This window comes from Anolis carolinensis, chromosome 5 (assembly GCF_035594765.1).
Source record: "Anolis carolinensis isolate JA03-04 chromosome 5, rAnoCar3.1.pri, whole genome shotgun sequence".
Taxonomy (NCBI): domain Eukaryota; kingdom Metazoa; phylum Chordata; class Lepidosauria; order Squamata; family Dactyloidae; genus Anolis; species Anolis carolinensis.
This window is the reverse complement of record NC_085845.1, coordinates 45,190,127-45,198,995: the sequence shown is the minus strand read 5'-3', so window position 1 is coordinate 45,198,995 and position 8,869 is coordinate 45,190,127. Positions and strand designations below refer to the sequence as shown.

General features: G+C 37.5%; 1 long non-coding RNA gene across 2 annotated transcripts; it reads right to left on the bottom strand.

Moving 5' to 3' along the window:
* Positions 1-724: 724 nt before the first annotated feature.
* On the bottom strand, positions 725-6,923 carry LOC134299131 (uncharacterized). 2 transcript variants are annotated; one of them, XR_010006276.1, is made up of 3 exons: positions 6,479-6,923; positions 4,610-4,709; positions 725-4,536 (listed from the first exon to the last, which is right to left on the bottom strand). It is a non-coding gene; the product is annotated as an uncharacterized LOC134299131 (long non-coding RNA). The 2 variants fall into 2 exon arrangements; XR_010006275.1 differs by having other exon boundaries at positions 725-4,709.
* Between the last annotated feature and the right edge of the window lie 1,946 nt (positions 6,924-8,869).

Genomic DNA, 8,869 nt, shown 5'->3' with positions numbered 1-8,869 from the left:
TTCTTAAACTGAATTTGTATATAGGCTGTAACAGGTATATTTTCTAGGTGTAACTCCAGCCACTGTTACCTTCCTGCCAGAGCAGTACCTATTGATCTACTCACATTTGCATGTTTTCGAACTGCTAGGTAGACAGAAACTGGAGCTAACAGTGGGAGCTCACCCCATTGACCAGATTCGAACTGCCAACCTTTCGGACAGCAAGTTCAGCAGCTCAGTGGTTTAACCTGCTGTGCCATCGGGGGCTCCCTTAAAAGGTTTCAGTGGCGACAGCTTTTTCCGGGGATAACTCTTACAGGACTGAATTTCCCATTCTAGGGGTAGATCTCCTCTTACTTCTTGTTGCATCACCCCTGTTTGTAACTAGGAGTTGTATAATGTAAGTCAGGTGTCTGTAACTCAGGAGCTGCTTGTATTGCTCATTTCATTAAAACCATGGTGTTTTCCAGAATTTCAGTCTCACTCCCAACCGCATCTACTGTATATTTCTGAATTTTTGGACAATTTTTCAATTTTTCATGAATCTGATATAATCTCTAACCCATGAAAATGCTGCCACAAGATTATTTGCTGATGATAACTACTACTACTACTATAACTGTTGATAAGGTCACAATTAACATTTTCAAGGGAAATTATGCAACTTAACTGGAATGCTCTTTTGAATATTTCCACTGGTTCACTATCACTACAATACTACTACCACCACCATCACGACTACTACTACTAATAATGATCTTTATTTATATCTTGTCCCCTCTCCCCGAAGGGACTCAGGTGGCTTACAACAAACAAACAAATACAGTAAATAATGTAATACAGACAATAAATACTTATCACTTAATACAACAAAATTAGTCAATAGCATAAACATTAATAAAAACAAATTTAAAAACTATTTAAAAACTATTCTGCTATCTAAAAGCAGTAAAAATATAAATACCATTTGAACCAGCTAATTCCTATGTCAGAATATTTAGCAATTGTGAATTATAGTTCTAGCAGCCATTCAAAGACACTTTTATATCCATCCCCTTTAATGTTTTACCTAAATGCCCTCAACTTGTTTACCATGCTTTAATAGTCTATAATAGGTTTGAGCCTGGATCTGTTTTTAGCCATTTCCTTCATCCAATCTGGCTTCTTTGGTTTGTTCGGGTGCCCGTAACTGATTCCTGTCCATAACAGGACCATATGGCAGTCCATCTTGGCTCATCCTCCCCTATTCAGCACCACAATTTAATCCCTTTGATTTTCCTTTATTTTCTTGATTTTTTAAAAATTTAGTGGGACCCTTTTAGATATTTTTCTCTTTCCCTTCCTTCTCCTTCAAATATTTCTAAAAGATAATAATAATTAATCTCATGAAACAAAAAGAAAACCCTCATTTTCTGAAAACTAAAACCACCTATTTACCGCTACTCCAGAGTAGAAAGTAGAAACATCTTTTAGGAAGCATTAAATCCAGAGACAGGGCCTGCAGTAGAGTAAAAAAGAGAGTTTTTTTAAGAAAGCCCAGGGAGATAGCTCCAGGTTGATTGTTTTTTCTTCCCTGGGAAGTGGGAAGCCTCCTTAAATGCCTTGGAAAACTGTGTGCAGGGAGAGAGCGGGCACACCGGCAGCCTGTCTCCTTTAGAGTAGAAAAAACAGTTTTAATGAAGCATTAAACCCGGTCTCCTCTACAGACTTTAGGGAAAGGATAGCAGAAAGAGTGTTGTCTGAAATCTGATTCTTTTAATCCAGGTCTTAATTAAGGATATAGAAGGGGAGCCTGTGGGAAGTCCCCCCAAGCATAATGGGCCGGATAGGGTGCTTTCTTAACCCCCTTACTGACACCCAGGCTCCTTTGAAGGAAAAATGGAAAGGCTCCCAAGGAGAGTCCTTTAAGTTGCCCACTGTCTCCAATGGGCCAGATCTAACTACACCCTTCAGCTACAGGCTGAAAATGGCTATCAAAATACCCACCTGTTTTTGAGAGTCCTGCAAAAACTGATATGGGGGCCTACCAGTATCCAACCAACAGAAACGGATCGGGTTTAGCTGAAATGCACAAGTCTAGTCTCTTCAGTGCTTTAAAATGAACAGTTTGTATGTCTTCACCATATTCTTTGATTTCTGCCTCTGATGACATTGGAATCCTTGACAGGACTATCTTTGAGCAGAAGAAGGGGTTATTTCTCACCCAGGCTGTTTCAACCACACTTTTTATTCCATTATTATGGAATAAACCACTGTGAGTCCTTATCAGAAATAGAGCGGTATATAAATAAAGTTTTGTTGTTGTTGTTGTTGTTGTTGTTGTTGTTATGTTTATTATGTTTATTTATACCCCACTTTTTTTCTCCACAAGAAAACTCAAAGCACCTCAATACAATTTAAGATATATAAATATACAAACATTACAGCAGAATTAAATATCAATGGTATTTAAAGATTCACAGTGACTATGTTACACAGTTCTGGAACACACAAGTGTCCTAATGGCAAAAAGAAACAGATCTGTTGGGACACATTTTGTCCCAACTTTTCTTTGTCCATAAGAATAAAATGTGTACATGGTGAAAAACCGGAATGTAGAGATGTTTTTTAAAACTCTCAAGGTGACAATGTCCTAAAATGTTGTTGGAAAACTAGACATTCTGGGTAGGCATAGTTACGAGTAATTTTGCAATAAAACATGACTCTGTGGCTGTAAAATGCCCCATCTGGTAGGAAGAAGGTAAGGATTCTTGTCACAGGTTTTGCCAATTACTATAAAATGCCTTTCAATAGATCAATAACTGGGATATTAGCATTCTGAGTAGGAATATTTTAAAAGGATAGTGGGCGTTTGTCCAAGAAATCCAAGCTGCGATAATAATGGATGAGTGGAGGAAGAAACTTGCCTTTTCAAGAGGTAAGCTGCAGAGGTCTGCTTGAGAATTTCTTCCTTGATTGTAGGTGACAAATAAGAACACGCCAGAACAAGTGACACAGAAAAGTGCTGCCCCAATTTGAGCTGTTGAGGCAATAATTTGTTGTCTGTCAGACTCATGAGGCTTAACTAATCCCTTGTGAACTATATCAACTAGGATATCCTTTTTCTTCAAATCTCTTTTCCAGCTGATTAGCTTGCAACAAAAAAATAAAATAAAGGTATTTTTGGAGGAAGGTAAAAACTGTGGAAGCTTTAATAAACTGACTTGCTAGCAATTCCTTCTGTCAGGTTTGCTAGTGATGAGTTCTATAATTCAGGATGTTGTTTCTTGTCAGTTTCGTTTTGCAGTGAAAAGGAACAATTGTTTCTCACTTCCAGAATTTCCCTCCTTGTCTTTCTAAGTATACATGCCAAACCCAAATCCAATACTAAAGGTATCATCATGAAAGTTTTTGTTTTAATAGTGGCCTGGAGAGTGATTGTTGTATTGTGCCGATTTCCTCTAACACACAATATCTTTGGTGAGAATGTCACAAACAAATACAACACTTTGAGGAGATAAGTAGTTAAGCACCAAGCCGTACATTTGATTCAAATTTCTATACGAGATTAACAGTTTTAAGGAATAATAAAAACAAACAGTGGTTAGATTGCTGTCATCTCCAGTGAATAAATGTTGCAGTGCTACATTTTGCCTGTCTAATTTGGAAAGGAGAGGAACAAGAATTTACTTTTTACCACAACTGCCTAGCAACACTGAAATGGAGATGTTACAGTTGAGTCTGCTCATCACAGCATGGACTGTAATCATATGCAAAGCTTTTGCTCCGCAGAGCCCAATCAAAATAATTATTCTAATGTATAAAACATACGGGCAAATTTTCATTTTCATGCTTGGCAGATTACACATGAAATTCCTAGTTAGGAATATATGCAGATATTTTCTACTATTATGACTGAATATGAGGGCAGCATTTCACATTTCTTGTGTTTAATCAAGCTTTTTATTAACACTACTAACATCTTTAACCATGATTGCTCATTTGAGGACTGTCTGTAACGTCTTATTAAATGGCATCTCATGGTAGTAATGATGTCATTTATTGCAAAGCCATCTGTAGATTAACCTAGCTAAGTAAGTTACTTTTTGAAGGTGATTAAGTTATATAAGAAGATTAGAAGAAAAAGATTAGACTGCAACCCATCAATAAATTATTACAAAGTCTTAAGTTTGGTCTGGTTCACTCTAATATACACATACAATTACCACTGATCAAACACTACAGTTACTACTTCTGTGTCATGTGTCAGAGCTTGGGAAAAAGTAGTTTTGGACTACAAATTGTAGAATTTATAATCAACAAATAATTTTACAAACTTTGATGAAACACAATAATGTTTTATGAGCTCCCAACACAGACACAATACAAACGGGAGCATTGACAAAGCCCATGATGGGTGTTGCAGTGACAATCACTATTCCTTCTCTCTGATTGTCCTCAAGAGAAGTACAGTTGGGAGCCCCCGGTGGCACAGCGGGTTAAATCGCTGAGTTGCTGAACTTGTTCACATCCAGGGAATGGGGTGAATTCCTGCTGTTACCTCTAGCTTCTGCCAACCTAGCAATTCGAAAAAATGCAAATGTGAGTAGATCAATAGGTATTGCTTCAGACACGATGCTACTGCACCTACCTCTTCTTCTTTTCCTCCAAGGCCAGGATGGCGGGAGGGCATTTCAGCTGCTTCTGATCTAGACATGGAGCTATGCCTGCTTCTTCTCTCCCTCTGAGACCTGGGAAGTAGCAGTTGGGAATTATGGCAAACCTTTCATATTCTTTTAGATCTGGGCATGATGTGCCTACTAGAGGTGTACATTTTTTGTTAGCCCTTGTAAGTCATATCAAATTCATTAAATTCATACTTATGAGGTGATATCTGACACGTGGGCATGGCCTGCGCCAAAAACGTAAGAATAAAAACTTACCCAGTACTTTTTCATTTCCATTTTCTAAATCTCAGAAGCCTCCCAAAGTCAGTTTTATTTTCAGTGCAAGGAAGCAAAGCAAAGCCAAAAAGGCTGCCTTTCCTCTTTAAATTAATGGTCTCTAGCCATGAGGAGAGGAAAGGCAGAGAGAAAACAGAGTTTGCTAGGAAAGAAAGCACAGAATTCTGGGAAATGTAGTTTGGGAATGCAAAAGGCCCTGCCCTAAATTACATTTCCCAGAATTTTGCTTGCATCAGAAAGCCCCAATCAGGAGAGGGGAGAGATTTGTCCCTCTGTAGCAGCAGCCAGCCAGAATTCCAATTAATGGTTGAATTTGCAAAGAGGACTGACTGATACTTCTAGTAAGTAGTAGTAGTAGTAGTAGTAATAATTTTATTGATTTGAATCAGTGCTGGGCTGGAAAGAAATCCCTAAATGGATGGCCCTTGGGAGTCCCTTCCAACTCGATAGGGGAAGCTTATTAATTCATTTAGAGACTGAATGGCCAACTGTCAGGAGTAATTTGATGATGCCCTTCTGCCTGGAAGAAGGGAGTTGGACTAGATGGCCCTTGGGGGTGGGGTCCCCTCCAACTCTAGGATTCTATGAAAATGTAGAATTTGTTAATATTGGTTTCTATTGGTTAATATATGAGAGACATTCAATGAGAGAGCTGTTGTGGCTTAAAAAAAACATTTCTGTCAAAACTTTTTTTTAAAAAAATATCCTTAAAATCAATAGATGTATGAATATTTCTGAAAGTTGGGGGAATGGTCCCCTGTTATCTTGTATAATTGTATAGAAAATTCAAGGAGATAGCTCTTGTAGTTTTTAAAACATTGTTTATGAAAACATAGAAAATTCCCCCAAAACTCTGTAGATATGCAAAACGTTTTGAAACTCGATGGGCTAACAGTGGTAAATGTGTCTCACCATTGTAGAAAGTTTTACCCCAATAGCTGTAAAAATGAGGGAGAATTGTACCCCTGAAGTGCAATTACTATAACAAAATTATGTGCAATTACTATCCTGTTTCCCCTAAAATAAGACATCCCCAAAAAATAAGACCTAGTAGAGGTATTGCTGAATTGCTAAATATAAGGCCTCCCCTGAAAGTAAGACCTAGCAAAGTTTTTGTTTGGAAGCATGCCCAACGAACAGAACACCAGAGTATGCAGGATCGATAAATGTACGTACCATAGATAGTTGTACATGGAAATAATGGTGGTAACAAGAAATTCTGGATAGGATTCACAGTTTGTCTGGTTTTGCTGGTTTGTGATGACAACTACTGTACAGTATATAATAAATGTTCATTTTTTGGTTCAACAATAAATGTGAATTCTTCTTCGTGGAAAAATAAGACATCCCCTGAAAATAAGACCTAGCGCATCTTTGGGAGCTGTCTTATTTTCGGGGAAACACGGTATAACAAAAAGTAATGAAATTTTGTTACTCTCGTTATAGTAATGAAATTTTCACTAACGATACACTTTAGAAACAAAACTCCAGCCCCCCTAATTTTGAAATGACTTTTGAAACATTTTTTTAATTTATCGCACATGCCTAGTGCCTACCTTTTCTTCTCTTGCTCCAAGACCAGGATGGAAGGAGAACATTTCAACTGCTGCTGGGTCTAGGCATGATGGAAATGTGCCTGCCTTTTCTTCTCTTTGTCCACGGCCAGGGCAGTAGCAGTTGGGAAGGACTGGGGGGCCTTTCCTTTGCTTCTAGGCATGATGGAGTTGTACCTAGCTCTTTATTTTTCTCCACCTGAGGAGATAGCAGTGGCCGTTGGGATGGAGGGAGTACCCTTCATATGTTTCTGAGCCTCGAATTATGCCACTGAGTAAAATCAAAAGAGCTTCTTCATATATGTACAGGAGCTCAGAAGTGTACTTAGATTCAGGCTAGCAGCATGAGGGTGGTGAGTATAGCTGCAGCAGCTCACACATCACAGCGGCATAGCAGACAGCTCTTAATTCCATCTTTCCTTTGAATAATTAGGCTGTTTCTGAGCATGCTGGTCCTTTTCAACCGTGCAAAGGAGAGGGCTCTTTATTTTCTGAAGCCAATTACTTTAGATTTTGTTTTTCTTCTATTCCCAACAGCAACTATTGTGTGTGCGCGTGCTTTTGAAGAGGATGAATTGAATTAATCATAAATTGTTTACATTTATAATAAGCCAATATACTCTTTCTGTAAAGAAGTCATCAGACCATTTATGTGATTTTTTTTAAGTGGCAGGATGCTTAAGAGAGACTGAATATTCTGAATTCTTGGCATCTGGCCAGAATCTATATGGAATTCAGAAATCCAGGTTTGGTACAGACATATTACTAATACCTAATTCTATTCAAATTTGCTTCAAAGTACAGTCCACTGAGTTTGATGAGTTTACTATGAAGTAAATGTGCAAAGAATTCGGGCTTTGATGTACTTCATGTCAGATTAGTCCATAATTCTGCTTAATATTACTTTCCACTATGCTATATTTGTACATTGCTATACATGAGCCACACAGCTCTCTTGCTTAATTACTTCTTTGTGAGAAAAAAACCTTCCACTATATCTTCATAGAGGTATTGCATGCTAAGCAGAATTAATGAAATCAGGTTAGACCCCAGGGTGCTTACTTTGTATAAATATTATCAAGTACTACATTAATTATCCAAATCTGGATATTTGTTATCTCCTTTAGTCTGCCATGCACCTGTGAATTAACTATAAATAATTAAAATTCACCCACACATTCACCTTTTTTGGTAAACAATGTGACATGATTAATACCTTTAATATTTGTGTTTCACATAAAATGATAAATACTTGCACTGTGGCCAGTGTAGCTCAAGTCTATTTTATGCCACCTATGTGTTCATAGTTCCTGTGGCTAATTTCTCTTTTGGTAACTAATTCTATGATATGACAATTTTTCTCTATGGTTCTTTGTACTTTTCCTAGGTTTATTCTTGGATGGCAGACATTTAATCTGCCATCAGGGTCATCTAAAGTCTTTCTAGTGTAGGGGAATTTGCAATCTATTGGCAAAGTCTTCATTATCCTGGGGATGGCTTCAACATCATGATAAAATGGCAAAGTAGGACTTTCTGGAAGAATTCAAGATAAATAACAAGAAAAATGGATTCAAATAGGAATTATATATACATCAGATTATAACTTTGGACTTCATCACATGCAGTAAAATCAGTGTTTCTACATATTTAAGAAACGGTAACCGACAGAGCCCATCACATGACACAAGCTCATACAGATGATTGCAGCTATTTCACCATTTCTAAAGTGTGTTTTTTCCCTACACTTCCTAAGTTGATTGGTAATTGACTTCTTTTTCAATTCCCTACATTGAGATGTGTAAAAGCGCCCAATTTACCATGTGATGGGAATTCCCCCTTGCCCGCTTGTAAAGATAATGATGAAGAGCCGAGATGGACAGTATTGATTCCTTTCTTCTACCATTACCATTTTGAAACTGAGAAGGAAGGAACAGTAATTTATATCTCTTTTTAAATGTAAAATAGACCTACCTTTTGAATTTAGAGCCATTTGTACTTATAAAGAAAAATTACAATATCCAAAGAAAACGAGGGAGGAGACAGTGGGATCAGAGATATGTCTTTTGCGTGATGAGAAGGCAAACGGATAATTAAAAAAGAAAGCAGAAAGAGGGAAACCATGTGATGGGGATAGGAAAATCATCCATTTAATTTCAAAACTGGGCTTTGCGAAGCTTAAGGGAAAAACAATGATCCCAAACACTTTACTTATCCCATGGGATGAAGTCCTTTATTTCTTGCTACACTTAAATAGTCACATTTTAAAATGACTCTATTGTTAAACTTTGTATCTGTTATGAAAGGAAACAGTCATAACTAAATCTCTGTCTTGGCTCAGGTATTGTACCTTGAGAGGAAGGAGGCAATTAGTTCTGTGGTCTTGAGACAACAGCA